This window comes from Notolepis coatsorum (genome assembly GCF_963971535.1).
Source record: "Notolepis coatsorum genome assembly, chromosome: 1".
In the NCBI taxonomy this organism is placed as follows: Eukaryota; Metazoa; Chordata; class Actinopteri; order Aulopiformes; family Paralepididae; genus Notolepis; species Notolepis coatsorum.
This window is the reverse complement of record NC_140165.1, coordinates 191,109,726-191,127,358: the sequence shown is the minus strand read 5'-3', so window position 1 is coordinate 191,127,358 and position 17,633 is coordinate 191,109,726. Positions and strand designations below refer to the sequence as shown.

Here is a 17,633-nt window from a genome sequence, read left to right as displayed (position 1 = left end):
ACAGTAACGATAGCTAGGTAGCTAACGTTAGCTCAGGTCGAATGCACTATCTAGACTCAGCAGAGGAGCCGCCTCCTCTGTGTTTACAAACTCTACACGGGTGCGGGCGGGGCTAGGGAGGAGGAGCAGTTTGCAGGTCCTGTGCGTCTGAGACAAGCGAGTGAGATATCCACTTGATCAGTTTCCGCGATCGGCGAATATGACTCATTATCGGAATTCCTTGATCGCATATTTATACTGAATATCGGCCGATAACGATCGGTGGCCGATCGATCGGGGCATCCCTAATATTCATAGCATCACATTAGTATTTAGATAAGCCACAGAAGAAATCACGTTATAAAAATAAGCAGTTTCTAAGAAAAAACGATTTGTTGTGTGCATTTCTGAAGCATTTAGCATTATGGGCGCGGCCATTTTGTTGCTGACGTCATGGAGCTTGTTTGGTGTATACACTGCTGGTTAGTTGCCTATAGTGAATGGGTCAGTCGGTAAATAAAATGTTGCCTACAAAACAACGGGACCGCGGTGGTTCTGTTTGTATTGCTCCTGGCTGTTCAAACTAATTTTACCATGTGAGAGAGAGGAAAGTTGGTTAATTTCCACAAACTACCAGTGAAAAAAACAGTGTTGTTGGCATGTTGGCTCAGGCTGGCTGCACTCAGGCGGCGTGATCAGCCTGTTGGACAGGGAATGAAGATCCCCAGAGAACACTTCATTGCCTCGGATTATGTTGTTGGGGGTGGAAGGTTTGTCCAGAAGACCACTAATCAGCTGAAGCCTGATGCGGTTCCCTCGGTCTTCGACAGACAGACCGGCGTTAGCTCTCGGGAGCGATCGCTAGCTAGTTGGCACCAGCCGGGGACCGGTGTTAGCTCTCGGGAGCGATCGCTAGCTAGTTAGCACCAGCCGTGGACCGGCGTTAGCAACCGGGAGCGTCGCGGAGCATTCAGCCTGCTGGCTACCTAGATCCACTTCAACCAGCCGAGCGTCGGGAGCTCCAGCAGCTTGTCGATGTGCTAATAGCCTGGAGCCAGCTACCGTTAGCTTGCAGAGGCTCCAGCACACCGACAAGCTGTGTAGCCAGCTACCGTTAGCTTGCAGAGGCTATTAGCACACCGACAAGCTGTGTAGCCAGCAGGCTGAATGCTCCGCGACGCTCCCGGTTGCTAACGCCGGTCTGTCTGTCGAAGACCGAGGGAACCGCATCAGGCTTCAGCTGATTAGTGGTCTTCTGGACAAACCTTCCACCCCCAACAACATAATCCGAGGCAATGAAGTGTTCTCTGGGGATCTTCATTCCCTGTCCAACAGGCTGATCACGCCGCCTGAGTGCAGCCAGCCTGAGCCAACATGCCAACAACACTGTTTTTTTCACTGGTAGTTTGTGGAAATTAACCAACTTTCCTCTCTCTCACATGGTAAAATTAGTTTGAACAGCCAGGAGCAATACAAACAGAACCACCGCGGTCCCGTTGTTTTGTAGGCAACATTTTATTTACCGACTGACCCATTCACTATAGGCAACTAACCAGCAGTGTATACACCAAACAAGCTCCATGACGTCAGCCATGACGTCAGCAACAAAATGGCGGCGCCCATGTTGAAAACAGGGATATTTGATTTTTCAGACAAATAAGATAGATTTCACATTTGATTATAGAACCCTGTCTTACACAAGGTACACAACAAACAAACTAGGATCACATTGCTCACTGCTTCATTTCCACTTTAAGCCTATCGAGATATGGGGTAGAGCGGACGCGAGGCCCGACAAATGTACCCCCTGAGGACCCGTAAGCCCACATCAAGGGGTTGGGGAGCCTCGTCACCCCATCCTTCCTAATGAAAGGGGGGCGCAGTCAACTCCACCTGAGTACGAGCAAGAGGGAACTAGAACCCCTTGAACACACAGCACAGGCGGAACCACGTGTGCCCTAACACACTGTGGCCCATACCCACACACTCCTGCTACCCTACCAAAGGACGGGAAGCAGGAAAGGCCACAGACCCCAGAACCGCCTGGGAGACGGAACCCCCGGTCATGTCCATGAGGTAAAACCTTACAAAGGGGCCCGGGGAGGACCATGAAGCTGCAGCACAGATGTCCTCCACGAGGCCCCACCCAGGAGCGCGGCAGAGGCAGCCACCCCACGACTGGAGTGCACCCTGACGCCCCCAGGGGGATCCAGCCAACGTGTAGCAGAGGGCAATGTCCTCGCACAACCAATGGGACAGGCGCTGCTTCGATAGTACCTTACCGGCACGAGAACCACCGTGACAGACAAAAAGCTGATCGGTAACCCTGAGGTCCTGAGTACGGCTGAGGTAAATTCCCAAAGCACGGACCGGACATGACTGGTGAAGGCCCGCATCTAACTCACTAGCGTGAGGAGGCGGATGAAACGCCTGAACCACAATATCCCTGGAGCGGAAGGAACTCCGGATATTCTTAGGCATGAAAGCAGGATTAGGCTGCAGAGTGGCACCGCAATCGGAACGAAAAGACAGGCACGTACCGAAAGAGCACAGAGCTCACTCACGCGTTTAGCGGAGGTGACAGCCAGCAAGAACGCGGTCTTGAAAGAGTCCCAGGGCTGTACACTGCGATGATATCATCGCGAATTGCCCCTTTAATTGGCCGTTGCGATTGGTAAATATTATCTGGGGGCGGGCTTGCGAGTAGTGCTTTCAAGCCTTGGATTCGCATTTCACTCCTAAATTATCCAAGGCGTGTGATGACGCCACTCACGCGAGCTGAGCAGTGAGCACTCAGCAGGTATGATCAGCGGGAACAATCGACTGAGCACTCACTCTGATAGGGCAAAGTGTACCGGTGGAATAAGTCCCTGCGTCGGCAAAATGTCAGGCTGAACTCGCGATGCATCTTGTTGTAGCGTCTTTGCATCATCAAAAACCGATGCATTGATATAATTTCCTCTCATCCACTTGTCAGCAGTGCACTGTGACTGCACACACACACAGCAGATACTATTGCTTCGCTACTACATATAAGGCGAGAGCCGCGTCACAGTTATCAACAAACAGTGGAAGTCGAGGAGACATGAATAGAATTGCTCAACATGCTAACGCTAGTAGCCTCTGGCTAACGCCAGTTAGCCGTTCAGCTAACGCTAAACTAGTGTCTAACTAAAGTGACTCTGCAACACCAGTACCATTAGTGAGGAGGGGGGGGTATATTGAAGACGCTTAACAACAGGGGTTCAAAGATAACTTCACATTTATTGGTTTATTCATTTCTTAATTATATCGCTTCATGCAATCCATCCAGGCTGGCTGCCTCCGTGTTGTTGACATAATGGAGCGGTCGGAAAGTATAGACGACGCATCCTAGTGACCTAGTCTAGTGTGTGACATCATCAACTGTCGACGACAGCTCAGACGGGGATGGTCTCTCTCTCTCTCTCTCTCTCCCTCTCTCTCTCTCTCTCTCTCTCTCTCTCTCTCTCTCTCTCTCTTTAAATCAAAAACAATCGATATAAATAATGGTAAAATTGTTATTTAAAAATTTGCCCCTAAAAAATATTTTTTAGGGGCAAATTTTTAAATAAGTGTGCCCCTAGTGAAAAAGCTTAGCGTACAGCCCTGAAGACAGCAGTCCCAACGGCGCTTGCTCGAGCGGCTCAAACGGGGCCAAGGACAACCGACCGAGGACCAATTGAAGATCCCAAGTCGGAGCCAAAGAGCGTTGCACCGGCTTAACGCGTCGAGCGCCAAGCAGGAAACGCTTCACAAGAGGGTGGCTGAACAAGACATTCCCCTCAAACCCCTCATGATAGGAGGATATAGCTGCCGCATATACCCTCACCGTCGAAGCCGACAGTCTACCAAGGAGAGACTGGAGATAACCAAGGACAGCATCCAGGGGGCAGGAGACTGGGTCCCAGCCCCCCGCCTTACACCACTCTTGGAACATACGCCATCTGCCTGCATAAAGCGCGACAGTGGAGGGAGCATGCGCATTCCGGATGGTAGTAACCACAGAAGGGTCCATCCTCTCCAGACTTACCCTCCCATCAGCCACACCAACAGGCGTTGGCCCAACACCGGGTACTGGAACAGTGACCCGTTTTGCTGCGAGAGGGCCGTCGCCGACCAAGGAATAACCCAAGGTGGAGCGACCAGTAGCTGGATCAAGACCGGGAACCACACTGCCGTGCCCCGGTCCGGCGAGACCAGGACCACCGTCTGCGCTCCCTTCGTATCCGCTCCAACAGCTGACCCAACAGCTGTACAGGAGGAAAGGCGTACAGAAGACCGGGCGGCCATGGAAAGATCGAGAAGGCATCCACCCCCAAGGGGGGATGATCTGCTCGACTGACCGAGAACCACAAGGGGCACTTGTGAGAGCGTCGGCTCGCAAACGGATCTACCGAGGCCTCCCCGAACCGATCCCAGATCTGTCTGACTATGTCGGGGCGGAGTTCCCACTCGTCGTAACGAGGACCGCCCCGAGACATCATATCCGCGCCCACATTCTCTGCACCAGGGATGTGGACCGCCCTCAGACTGCGCAGCCTGCGAGATGCCCATAGCCAAAGTTCGACCGCCACCCGGTGCAGGCGGATGGAACGAGTCCCACCCTGCCTGTTGATATACGCCGCTGCCGTCATACTGTCTGTCCTGACCAAAACGTGCTCGCCTACCACCAGGTGGTCGAACCGTTTGAGGACCAGGAGGACTGCCTTCAATTACAACACATTGATGTGCGGGGTAGACGGGCCAGCATGAACCTTCGTCCAGCTGCCCCCCACTGCGTGGGTCCGACACGTCCCTCCCCAACCCGCGAGAGAGGCGTCGGTGAAGACCGTGACGTGTGAGCGCCTGCCGCCCATGGGGACCCCAATGGTGAGGATACCCAGCCTCCTCCAATGGGCGAGATCTCCCCTTATCGACAAAGGAACCGTCAACTGTTTCCATTTGTCCCTCACCGGATCTATTCCCATAGAGGAAAACCACCTCTGTATCCTCCTCATGAAGAGGAGGCCAAGAGGAACCACCGTGTGAGCAGATGCCATCATACCGAGCAGACGCATCACTTGCAGCGCCGTGACCTCCCAGACGGAAACCCCCGAGTGCGTGAAGGATAGACACCCTCCGCTGCTCCGAGAGGGTTACAATCATGGGCCTTGACCTCAGCGTCAAGCCCAAGTACTCCACCTGTTGACTGGGAAGAGGTGTACTCTTCTTCCAGTTCACAGCAAAACCCAGCCTGGTGAGGAATTCCACCACCAGCCTGGTATGAGACCTGGCAACCTCCTCCGAACGACTGAGGAGTAGAATGTCGTCGAGATAGAATAGAACCCGTATCCCCCGACGACGTAGAGGCTCCAGCGCAGTCGCTACGCACTTGGTGAATGTGCGGGGAGCCAGAGAATAGCCGAACGGCAACCTCTGGTACTCGTACGCTACGCCCTGAAACAGGAACCGCAGGAACTTCCTGTGAGGAGGGAAAATCGGGATGTGAAAATACGCATCCTTCAGGTCTATGGAGGTGAACCAGTCTCCCCTTCTGACAGCAAGCAGAAGGAGTTTGACGGTCAACATCCTGAATGGTCTCGCTACAATCAACCGATTGAACGCGGACAGATCCAGTATAGGTCTGACCCCCCCTGTTTTCTTGGGTACCAGAAAATAACGGGAGTAGACGCCTGACATCGCGTCCTCTCTCGGGACCACGACGACGGCCTGCTTCGCCAACAGAGATTGGATCTCGTCGGCCAGGGCTGTCACTGCTTCTGACCCTGACAATAGGGTCGGCACCAAACCTGAGAACGGAGGGTGGGGTTGTGCGAACTGTAACACAAGCCCCTCCCTCAACGTTCTCTCTATCCACCCCCCCAAACGGCATTCTTGTCGCCATATGTGAAAATAATCCCACAGCGCCCCCGCCGTCAACTGACGCTGGGCCGCAAGGAACAGTAGATAGCTGGCCCGGTCCCTCCCGCTGTGCGACGCACCCAAGGGGGGACCCCGACAGAAATGGCCGGTTTGATACGGGAGAAGCTGTCATCAAACTGTTTGACATAGGGCTGGGCGATAAAACGATAACGATAACTATCGCGATAAATTATTTCCTCGAAATAAACATGAAACGTGGTCGCAAAGTTTCGATATATCGATTTTCCAAGCTTGGATATGAGCACGCACTAACAACCAATCAGTGAAGGAGATGGCCGACAGTGAAGGAGACCCGCGGTGCACCTCTGGGTAGAGAGGTAGGACTCTAGTAGTAAACAAGGCTTGCTAGGATAACTAGCTTGCACGGCACTATTTTATATATTTACGTGCCGAGTATGTGTGGAGTGAATTCTGAGGCCACGTTTATAGTAGTGTGGGGTATACAGTGGACGTCGTTTCAATATATTGGGGCGGAAGAGAGTATTTTAGGGTAATATTTAGTACATATTGTCATGAGATACTCCGCTTGTCGGCTAACTGCTAACGTGCGCGGACTGATGACGACATCAACATTCGCAGCAGCAAAACAAGTCTATTATATATATCTATGCTATTAATAGCCCGTCCATCGCCGCCGGGCATAAGAAGTTAATTAAACTTGACAGACATTATATCGACGATAATTATCGATATCGAGTTATATGAAAATAATTTTATAATTTTATCGCGATAACGTTTTTGGCCATATCGCCCAGCCCTAGGTTGACACACCCCCCCCCCCCCCCCCTGAACACCCCTCTAGCGCATGCTGAGGAGTTGTTCTGCAGCTAGACACGCAAGGCATGAGGACCCCATGAGCTCCTACACGCCGAAGCCCTGCAGTGATATTGCTATCACCCAAATCACGCTCGCCTCTTCTTTGCAGACCACTGCCGCTCTCACGGGAGTGGGGGGCATCAGCGTGATACCCCGCCTGGCGAAGGCGAGGCCGGGGTAACCCTTGCTGTGCATTCAACAGAAGAGGCCTCGAGTCCCCCTGCTGACCACTGTAGCTAGTGGCAGCTGTAACACCAGGCTCATCCATGACAACGTGTGGTGCAGGAGCCACGAGACAGCACAACATTCTCACGGACAGACCCAGGCTCAGCCATCAACTGGGTGTCAGCCCCTGTCCCCATGAGAAGTGAAGAATGGGGCCGCATGCGCTTCAAAGAAGGTTCGCGGCCCGCAGCCAAAGAAAAACGATCAGAGCCCCGCTTCCGTGTGTAACAGAGTGGATTGAACGGGGAGCGGGCTGCTCGCGGCAGAATGACGACGGCTTGTTTTATCCAAGCCGAATTCACCCAAAATGGCCGATCCCTCGGCCGCCAAGGCTGTCGGCCTTGTGGAACCCTGTTGACTCTCCGCCCAGGGCACCACTGGCGGGGGAAACATGGCCGCCTGTCGAGGGCCTCGCCACAGTCGCTGACGAGACCATGCTCCCACCTCTGGCTGCACAGCGTGAGGCGGTGTGGGACCCAGATCAACAACCGCCTGCGCCTCCACAGAACGACCAAACAGTCTTTCCGTGGAAAAAGGAGTCATGAGGAGAGAAAATCTATCCTCTTCCCCAAGAGGAGAGTGCTCCAACCAAACGTGCCTAACAACAAACGTTGATAGCATCCTAATCCTCCCCGCAGTTATAGCTTGCGACTGAGTCAAGATCTCTATAACACCACAAACATGCAACATGTTTACAATGTCGGCTGGACCCATAGCCCCACTACCCGACGCCAATGTGGATAGGAAACTAGCCAGCTGAGCCATAACACTGGCCGCCGCTACAAACCATCCTGCAGCAGTATACCACTCATCCGTCCATACTGCCACCCTCCGAGCCGATTCGCTCTCAAGCATCGGCCGGGTGGGACATCGTTCATCCCCGCCGGGGCACAGGAACAAAGCTACCTGGCTACGTAGCCACAGTACACCCGGCCTGCACCCTGTTGTTAGCCCTTTTACCCGTAAAAAAGGTAAATAAGACTCAGCGAAACCCCCCACATTAGCAACCGACTGACCTTCATCAATGAACCGGGCAAGAGGAGGGAAAAGCGGCAACGTCCCGCGGCGGGAAATATTAGAACAACGACCCATTTCAGCATCAACATTATCATTAGCAGTAGCATTAGCGTTAGCAGCGTGCTCCAGGATCGCCAGGAAATCGTCCACTGCAGTGGAACGTTCACCAAGCCACCCCGGCCCTGGTGCCGAAGCATACTTCACAGCATTACTAATACCGACATTAATGCCTGATGACACAGGGCCTACCCCGTATCGATAGCCAAACCTTGTACGCTGCTCCTTGGCCTGCTGCCGTCAGACGAGGAAACATCAACATAGGCCCGACGTGTCGCTGAAACATGCCCCGAAGATTCCAGGGGTAAGCAAACCTCCGGTAGGCCTTCAACATTACGCAATTTCTCTAATCTTTTCATAACAACTAGTTGCATAAGGTGCACTGCGACCGTTATGATGGAAACGAAATAGAGGAAGAGTGTTTGGTGACCATGCCTACTGTCTTATAGGCTACGCCTCCATAGGGGCGGGACCCGGCAGGTGTGGGTGTACTTGTTTTTTTCGTTGATGGAGTACAATAGGTACATGAGATGAGGTATATCTCGATAGGCTTAAGAGCGGGACGTGATTGCCAAGTACGATAATATAACTGTACATTGGAATATCTAACATGTATTTACAACCTTCCTCTGCACGCGACCACAGATGGGTTTTATGTAACACAAGGACAATGAATGAATGAATGAATGAATGAAAACTTTATTTAACAGATTGCAGAATGGGTACAATACAGTACGGCTCAATACACACAATTGTTAAGGGGATGCAGACCAGAGAAAGACAGAGACCACGGCAGGTTTATATTAACACAACACAACAGAACAGAATGAGAGAGACAGAGAGAGACCACGGCGGGTTTATATTAACACAACAGAACTGAATGTGTGTGTGTGTAATAAGTATACTATAATCACAGGTGTATTATGGTGCACTGCGGGTCCATGTGTGTGGCTTGTGTCCAATAACAATAGTCCATGTATCTTTTGTGTGTGCGTGTGTTTAAGACTGTAGTCTTTGAGAATGTTATAGTTCTTCTTTCTACACATGAATGAATGAATGAATGAATGAATGAATGAATGAATGAATGAATGTAAACTTTATTTAACAGATTGCAGAATGGGTACAATACAGTACGGCTCAATACACACAATTGTTAAGGGGATGCAGACCAGAGAGAGACTTTCGTCTTGTTTACATCAGGGTCCCCCATTTTCAATTCAGTGCCACATACACACAGTTAGGGCTGGGCGATATAACGATAACGATAAATATCGCGATATATTTTAATAATCGATATCGAACATCGAAATTAAAAAAAAAATCGTTTTTTTTTTTTTTTTTTTTTTTTTAACCTGCAACAGGACAGTGGACAGACTTGTCTTTCTTGCCTGCAACTTAAAGTAATGGCTTTGCTTGTCCAAATGACAATACTGACCAAATTCAGATTTCTTTTTCTCTTGTCCATTTATTTTGTTTGCTTTCTAATTTAAAATACATTTTGAAACCGTCTGTACACAGTAGGCTATGTGTGCTAGCAGAACTAGACTCCAGTCACGAGTCACAGTGCACATGTGCGGTGGTTTGTCCACCAATAAAGCGCCAAAATATCGAAAATAAACTAGCAGAGCCAGAACTGTTCAACTCCTCTGGAGCCACAGCCAGCAGAGAAGCCGGTTTACTTTAGCTTTTAAACCAGCTGCAGCCTGAGAACTGGAGTGTGAGGGGATGTAACACTAAAGATGGCGGCAATGACAAAGAATTGCTGCAAAATAAACATACATCTGTTGTTAAAAAAAAAAATGTTTTTTTTATTTTTTTTTATACTTATAACAATTCGATAATTATCGATATCGAGAAATAAAATAAAATTATCATATCGTTATCGCGATATGATTTTTTTCCATATCGCCCAGCCCTACACACAGTCCTCATATCCCTCCTAGTTACACACAGTCATCATATCCCTCCCATACAATACGCACAACACAACAGACTAACTCGTCTTGCTCAATACTTGTTTATGAGTTTTAAGAGACAGCACTGTAATCTCTCTCAACCAAAGCTCTACTAGTCAACAAAGATCTCCACCTTGCTATCTGAAACACTGACACCATTATCAACCTAATAATATCAACCTGATAATATTGAAACATTATCAATATAACGTTAGCTACCAACTTTAGCTAACGTTAATGTAGCAGGGCTCCTAATAACACAAGATACATTTCACTATGAATTGAAAATGGGGGACCCTGATGTAAACGAGACGAAAGTCTTTCTCTGGTCTGAATCTCCTTAACACATTGACGACCAGCGTCCCGTGCCGATTAATAGGCCAGAGGACCGAGCGTTGTCAACAAACCGATGTACTTTCTAACAGCTATATATATACTTTATAGTATTGCTATCTGTCCATTCTCATTGTCACTTGAGTGCATAAACCGTGCCTTCATAATGGCTTAAAGAAAATAAAAATCCATCGGTTGGTTGTCATTTTATAGCGCCGTGAATATAAGGTTTATCGCAGTTTTCGCCTAGTCTTTTTTCTGGGGAGCTAGATAATAGGCTAAAGGCTAGTCACGTTATATCAAACGCCATTTCTGCTGTGTATATATACGAATGAAATAAAACAAACTGCGTAGCATCCGGACTACTACAGAGCATCTATGGATGAAATGGCGGCAGCGGGCGACGCCGATTACTATTATTGAGCAATACAGTGTGCGTTCAATTAGCCATTTTCACTCATCGATCACGTTGCGTTTTAAAACGATGTCCAATCCAGCTGTAATTTGGGGGAATAGTATCCTACCGTCAGCCCATGTGATCGCCGGCAGAATTTCGTCATTAGTCATCGGAATCTGGTAGATCGATATGTCCATTGGTTGATCATAAATCCCATTATTCCAGGCTGAAATCTGCGTTCGGTAACGGGATCAAAGATGGAGGGTGTTCGTTTGGGATTGAGGCTCATATGAAATGCCCACAGACAGTAATTTTTTTTTCAATCGCCCTCAATGATACTGCAGTGGAGCGATGGCGCCCCTAAGCGGATCTGGCCGGTATTGCATGTTTTGAAAATCAAATATGCGGGTAGGTCCTGCAAGTCGATCGCGGATGTTAATAGCGTTATTAATATGGAATAAAACAATAACAACTTGCCACAAGTTAACTCGTGGCTCTGGTCCACAACGCATGCCACCGAAACACGAGTTAACTCGTGGCTGGTCCCTATAGTGTTAACCCATTCTCTGCCACCACTTTGATCATCCTAAACCATCCTCTGCCAGCGCTATTTGTCTATGGAGATGTTCACCTTCTTTGCAGGCCTATAACTTTTTAAATTGTATTGCTAAATTGACATTACTATGGCCCATTCAACATCAATTATCTATCGTTCAGGATGTAGGAACGTTTTACTTTTTCATTCACACATTCATACTAAAATACCGTCTAGAGTATAAATATGTTTTTATCGTTTTCTGCAGTATTTCATAGAACGTGAGATATAGGCATAAATGCATATATTAGATTATCAAATGCAGTTTGATACCGATCCATGCTATATTAAAAATGTCAACTGTACATGGTCCTAAACGTCATGACTGATCATCTGTGGGTGAACGGAGGGGGGGGGGGGGTCGTTTATAATTCAATGACCGACGTTAAATGCTTTATGTAGTATGGGTGATATATTGATCAGAGCGGTTTGTATCGAAAATGATAAAGAAAAACACTGAAACTCACGTCAGTCTCCTCGTAGCGTTGGGCGATGAGAGTGGAGCAAACAGATCCCAATTATGTGATGTTGATTGATGCGATCCATTTCCGGTTTGTATATTACTAATACACGTCCAAATCATGTTGATTATTGAGTTATGGCAAAGATCCATATCCACGGTGTCTGTATTGAGCCCCGGGACGATAAACGAGTGGCCGGACGAAATTAGGGGATGGACCGAGCTCCAACGGGCACTTCCGGTTTCGCAACTCGCCGATCGGCCACCAGGTGGCAGTATTGAAGCGTTGAAGAGTTGTGCTGGCTCAGACAGCATCAGCCAAGACTCCGTGGGTGAAATATGAATACCATGACGAAAATATGAAATATTGATCTCAAACACGCCTTACGGCGTGATTGGCAGACAACGCATGGCGGAGAAACCTGCCTTAACACGTGATTGGCAGAGAATGGGTTAATAATTATGTGTATTGAGCCGTACTGTATATTGTACCCATTCTGCAATCTGTTAAATAAAGTTTTCATTCATTCATGCCTTTTGAAAAGTGACATGGTCGGTGTAGGAGTTATGATGCGGTTTCAATTCGGTTACAGTAACGTTACACAAACTGACATTCTAACGCCAAGACACTTACTGTTGTGAAGGGCCAGATTAAAGCTGAGAATCTACATTTATTGTTTTATATACCTTGTATATTATTTATATATACACGTTATATCCCTTTAAGCCTGCGTGTAAATCCTAGTAATATTCGCTTTCCTTATGGATAATGCCCCCTGACGGCAGCGCCAGGCAGTCTCGCACTCAGACAGGTTCAAGGGCGAGTCTGGGCAAGTCAGGACATGCCCTTGGCAGCGCATTGACTCCGGGCAAGTGGTTAGGTTTGGCACTAGAAATCCACTTAAGTATATATATCGGCGCAGGTGCGAATAGCAGCAGTGTGACCGTTCAGTGTGATTCTAATGTAGTGAGAAGCAGTTCGTCTAACAGAGCGTTGAGAACCATGTGCGAAGTGAATAGTAAAAGTGTCAGATTTAATGCAGTAACGTCAAGTTCGACTTAGCTTAATGTGAAGTAAAGAGTCGTTATTTATTGTGTATCGTGCCAACAGCAGTTTGTTCGTGTGCAGCACTACCCAGCAGTTCGTTCGTTTAGCTAGTGGACCTTAGCCAGTGCGCGTGGACTAAATACATTGGTGCCAGCACACGAGTAGGCCTAGTCGGAGAACCTACTGGACATGTGCACATTGGAACCGACGGCGGCGATTGCAGAACCAGTATTGGTTGGATTATATTGATTGTGGAACGTACTACTTGGAGAAGAGCATCGTTAATCTCCACTGTCGTTTGGATTTAACCACCTTGAGGATCTACATTCGGGCTGGCCTCATGGACCGAGGCTAGCTGGCTATCATCATTGCTATCGTGCAATTGGATTACAGTTATTGCTTTGATGCTGAGCTTTGGATTACAAGGACTGGATTCTGTTCGTGAACCCCCTTCTTCTTCGATTGATCAGACTGAGTATCCGAACATTCCTCTCTCCTCCAGAGCTTACAACTCTGGGAGGAAACCCATTGTCTCCAGCGGTACCAGCGTTTCCCCCTATAATTGCCAGGCGGCGTTAGCCTAGTACCCCATCGTAGGAATTATTCTATTCCCACTGACTTCTGCTACTGACTGACTTATGCATATTCTTCGCCATACAAGCGCGACCCTAATTCTCATATCTGTACATTTACTGCATAATAATAAATACCCTCAAATGATATTTCTTTGTCCCGTGCCGTGTTATTATGAGTGTCTGCCATATTTAGATGTACTGTCTGGCCAGTAATACTAAGTACATAACTAGTAGTGGTTTAATCTATCACAATCTTTAATACAGTCAGGGTTTTGTAACCCCTCAGTTACACTTACCCATAAAGACGGTATCTCGATCGATCTCATCTTTCGTTGAATAGTGCAGCTTCTCCATGTGACGAGTCCGACTCAAGACGCGTGCATTAATCCCATGGAAAATGTAAACAATAGCCATGTGCATCGCGAGCCAGCTTGTTGCATCAAATTGATGTTTGGCTTTTGTCTCCTGAGTGAAGTTAGAACTACACTACTGTCTTCAACTGAGATAAAAAAAAATAAGATATATCATCCAAGTAAACGATGCAGTGCACAACAATAAGTGAACAAGTGAATAAAGATCTTAAAATATGAATGATTATATTAGGCAAATTAATGTTCTTCTTCAGACTCCAGTCTCTTTCAGGCAAATTGCACACGTGAGATGATGCAACACAACTTCTAGAACACTGACGCCAGTCCAGCTGCAGCTCCGTAGGTATATTTGCCAGGCATTCTCTGATTAGATTTCAAGGCTGTCAATCATTCAATCCCCCATTCAATGGCAAGAGCTTAAATGCACGGACCGGGCTTAGATGACGTTAATAGCCTATTTTGATTGGCTATTATTTAATCCCGGTCAGCTCGTGCAGGGAACGTTGCACCAGATTGATTGACAGCTAGCCATTACTGCAGTGCAGGGAAGGCCTGATCAGAGAGCTCAGAGCTGTCAATTTTGGCCATTTTCGGAAAGAAAAAAGAAATTCACTGAAATTCTTTTACAGAGGAAACATTTCTAATAAAAAAATTATAATAATAATAATAATAATAAAAAAAAAATATATATATATATGTAAATTAATAATAATTATGAATTATGAGTGAATTTGTGTTTCACGTGTTGTCATGGAGAAACCTCCACTGCTTCATTCCCTGTGGGGGTCTCTTGCATCGGCCAGGGACCTGTTGTAGGTATAGGTTGCAGACCTCGCATTTCTCAACACCTTCTGAGAAGGAGTGTATTTGTGAAAAATGTTCATAGCCTCTATGCCTCGCCGATTGGTCATGATGACTGACGTTGCTTTTCCCTCCGTGTGCGACATTGAACGTTGCTTTTCGTGAGGTACGGGAACGTCTCCTCCCACTTGGCGAGATATTTGCAGCTCTTCTTGGCTTTCTTAGCTGCTGGTGGAACCGCACAATCCTCTCAAGTCCATCGTAGAATGTAATACATTTCACACTGAACCCCTCCTCTTCTTCTTCGAGTCGCAACCGTATTACGGTCTGACTTCCTGTGCTAACGTTCTAATCTACACTGCTGCCATCTGTCGTCACGGAGGGAAATTTCAGCCATTTTGTAAAAATGTATAAAAAAAATTAAAAACTGGAAAAATACGTGAACCGGGATGAGGGCGGGAAGGAAGGTTGAAATACGCATGCATTAAAGCATTCCGTCTCCAGACGGATTTCCGTCAATTTGATTGGGGAGATCCGTCCATTTGATTCGCAGTCTGACGGAAGTATTTGCATGATTTGTAGATGCATACAGATTGAAACAAAATTGAGCCAATCAGAGGCGCCAAATATGGAAAAGGGCTTTTTTTTCCTATCGCGCCAAGCAGTCATCATCACTCAGCGACTCGAGAGACGGGTCGCCTTTTTTGCAGCCTCACGCGTCAACTGCTTGTTTACCAACGTCACAGCCACCACGCTGCTTGCACTCGCTGCTATATACCGATTAGCTAACGTTAGCTTAATAGCGTCTGTTAAATGGAAGGAGTAAGCCGGCCACTAAAAAGAGAACCCACCGCGGGGTTCTCAGATGAAAAGGATCAGCGGGACCACCTAACAAAAAGTTTCGAGAGGAGAGGACGTTTGAAGAGACTGGCTAGGCAGCGCTACTGGGGGCTGTAGTGGTGAGTTAACTTGTTCCGTGTGCCGCAACGATGTCAAAAAGAAAAACAGAAACAACACGTTTGTCATTGTCGTGTTACTTCACAGTACAATATGTGAGTCCCCTGCTGTGGTTGTGAGTATACGTTTATTAGCTTAACTCCGTAGCAACATCACACAGGTGTATCTGTAGACAGTCTCCTCCCCACCGTATATATTCTCTCTGTCAGGATCTATGGGTAACATTACTGTATATTTGCATATCGTATATGTCACAAATGTAACAGTACTATATACCTGTAGTATGTCCCTATGCCATAAATGTCATGATGTCAATGTCATGCATGTCATAAATGTCACTGAATTGAAAATGGGGGACCCTGATGATGTAAACAAGACAAACGTCTTTCTCTGGTCTGCATCCCCTTAACAATTGTGTGTATTGAGCCATACTGTATTGTACCCATTCTGCAATCGGTTAAATATTGATTGATTGTTATAACGGATTGCAGAATGGGTACAATACAGTACAGCTCAATACACACAATTGTCAAGGGGTTGCAGACCAGAGAAAGACTTTCCTCTTTACATCAGGGTCCCCCATTTTCAATTCATCATAACATATATGACATACATGACATACAGATAGATAATACTGCTACATCTATACATTTATGACGTACCAGATTTACACAGTATTGTTTGTGATACAATAAGAGTCTAAAAAAGAGAGCATATACATTTGACGAAGAAACTGTACATTGGAGGAGGTTGGGTGGAGGGGGGGGGGGACTGTACATTGGAGGTGGTTGGGGAGGGAAGGGTTGGGTAGGCGGGGTGGGGGGGTAACTGTACATTGGATTATCGACGAAACCGAAACAAGTAGGCTCCCTTAAAACGCCAACGCTATTAAAAAGAAATACAGTGGAGGTTAAAATAAGAATATGACTTGGCCTGAAAAAAATTTCAGTCAGGAGATTTTTTTTTTGCTTTAATCCCTGAATACGTGACAATCCCAGGAAAAACGGGATGGTTGACGGCTATGCTTCTCTTCTTAGTCTTTTCAGGTGTTATTATTCAGGTTATACACCTGCATATACCCACATAACTCTGTATGATAACATGTACAATAATGCTGTATATACCGTATATATATATATATATTATTATTATTTATACTTAAGCAAGACACTTAACCCCTAACTGCTCCAGAAGAGCAAGTTGCCACCTTGTATGGTTGCCTCCACCATTGGTGTGTGGGTGAATGTGAGGCATAAATTGTAAAGCACTTTGGATAAAAGCTTTAATTAAATGCACTCCAGCAAATTACAAACCCTAAAATACGATTAAGAAAACCGACAAAACAGCTTTTTACTTCATTTCTGGTCATTTCACTGCCACACGGCAAATGCTTAACCCTTTCACTACCACACTACAGAAGGTTAACCCTTTACTATCACACTACAGACTGTTAAGGGTTAAGTGACAATCAGTGCAAGACATACAGTATGTAATAAAAGAACATCATCTATTTTGATTTCATGAGGCCTTTAACACAATCTCTGCCACGCAGTTTGACCATCTTATACCACTCTCTGCCAGTGCTGTAAGCCTATGGAGTTGCTCACCTTCTTTGCAGGGCTATACCTTTTTAAATATTATAGCTATATCAACATTACTATATGGCCCATTCAACATCGGGTATCTATCGTTCCGGATGTGGGAACGTTATATTTTTCCATTCATACATTGTCGTGTTAATACCGTCGTGAATATAAGTATGTTTTTAGAGTGGTCTGCAGTAATTCCTAGAACGTGAATTATAGGCCCGAATCTATTCTACATAATTGATTGGCGTTTCGTCCCTATACACGCTACATTAAAAAATTCAAATGTATATGATCGCGGTATACTTTATGCTCCATCATGCATGAAGGAAAGGGGGGGGGGGTCGTTTATGATTCCTTGATTGTCAGTAACGGCTTTCTTTAGTACGACATCATACGTTGATCAGATGGATTGCAATGAAATAAATGGACAATCGAGCTGGAATTAACGTTAGATTCCTCTTACCTGTGGCCGATGAGTCTGGAGAAAAAATATTCCAATGATTTGATTTCCATCT

The 17,633-nt window shown here is 46.8% G+C and overlaps 1 protein-coding gene across 1 annotated transcript in view; it reads left to right on the top strand.

Annotated features, from left to right (window-relative positions):
- LOC311230796 (uncharacterized protein) overlaps positions 1-17,633 on the top strand; it is a 77,480-nt gene that overhangs the window by 13,573 nt on the left and 46,274 nt on the right. The window lies entirely within an intron of this gene.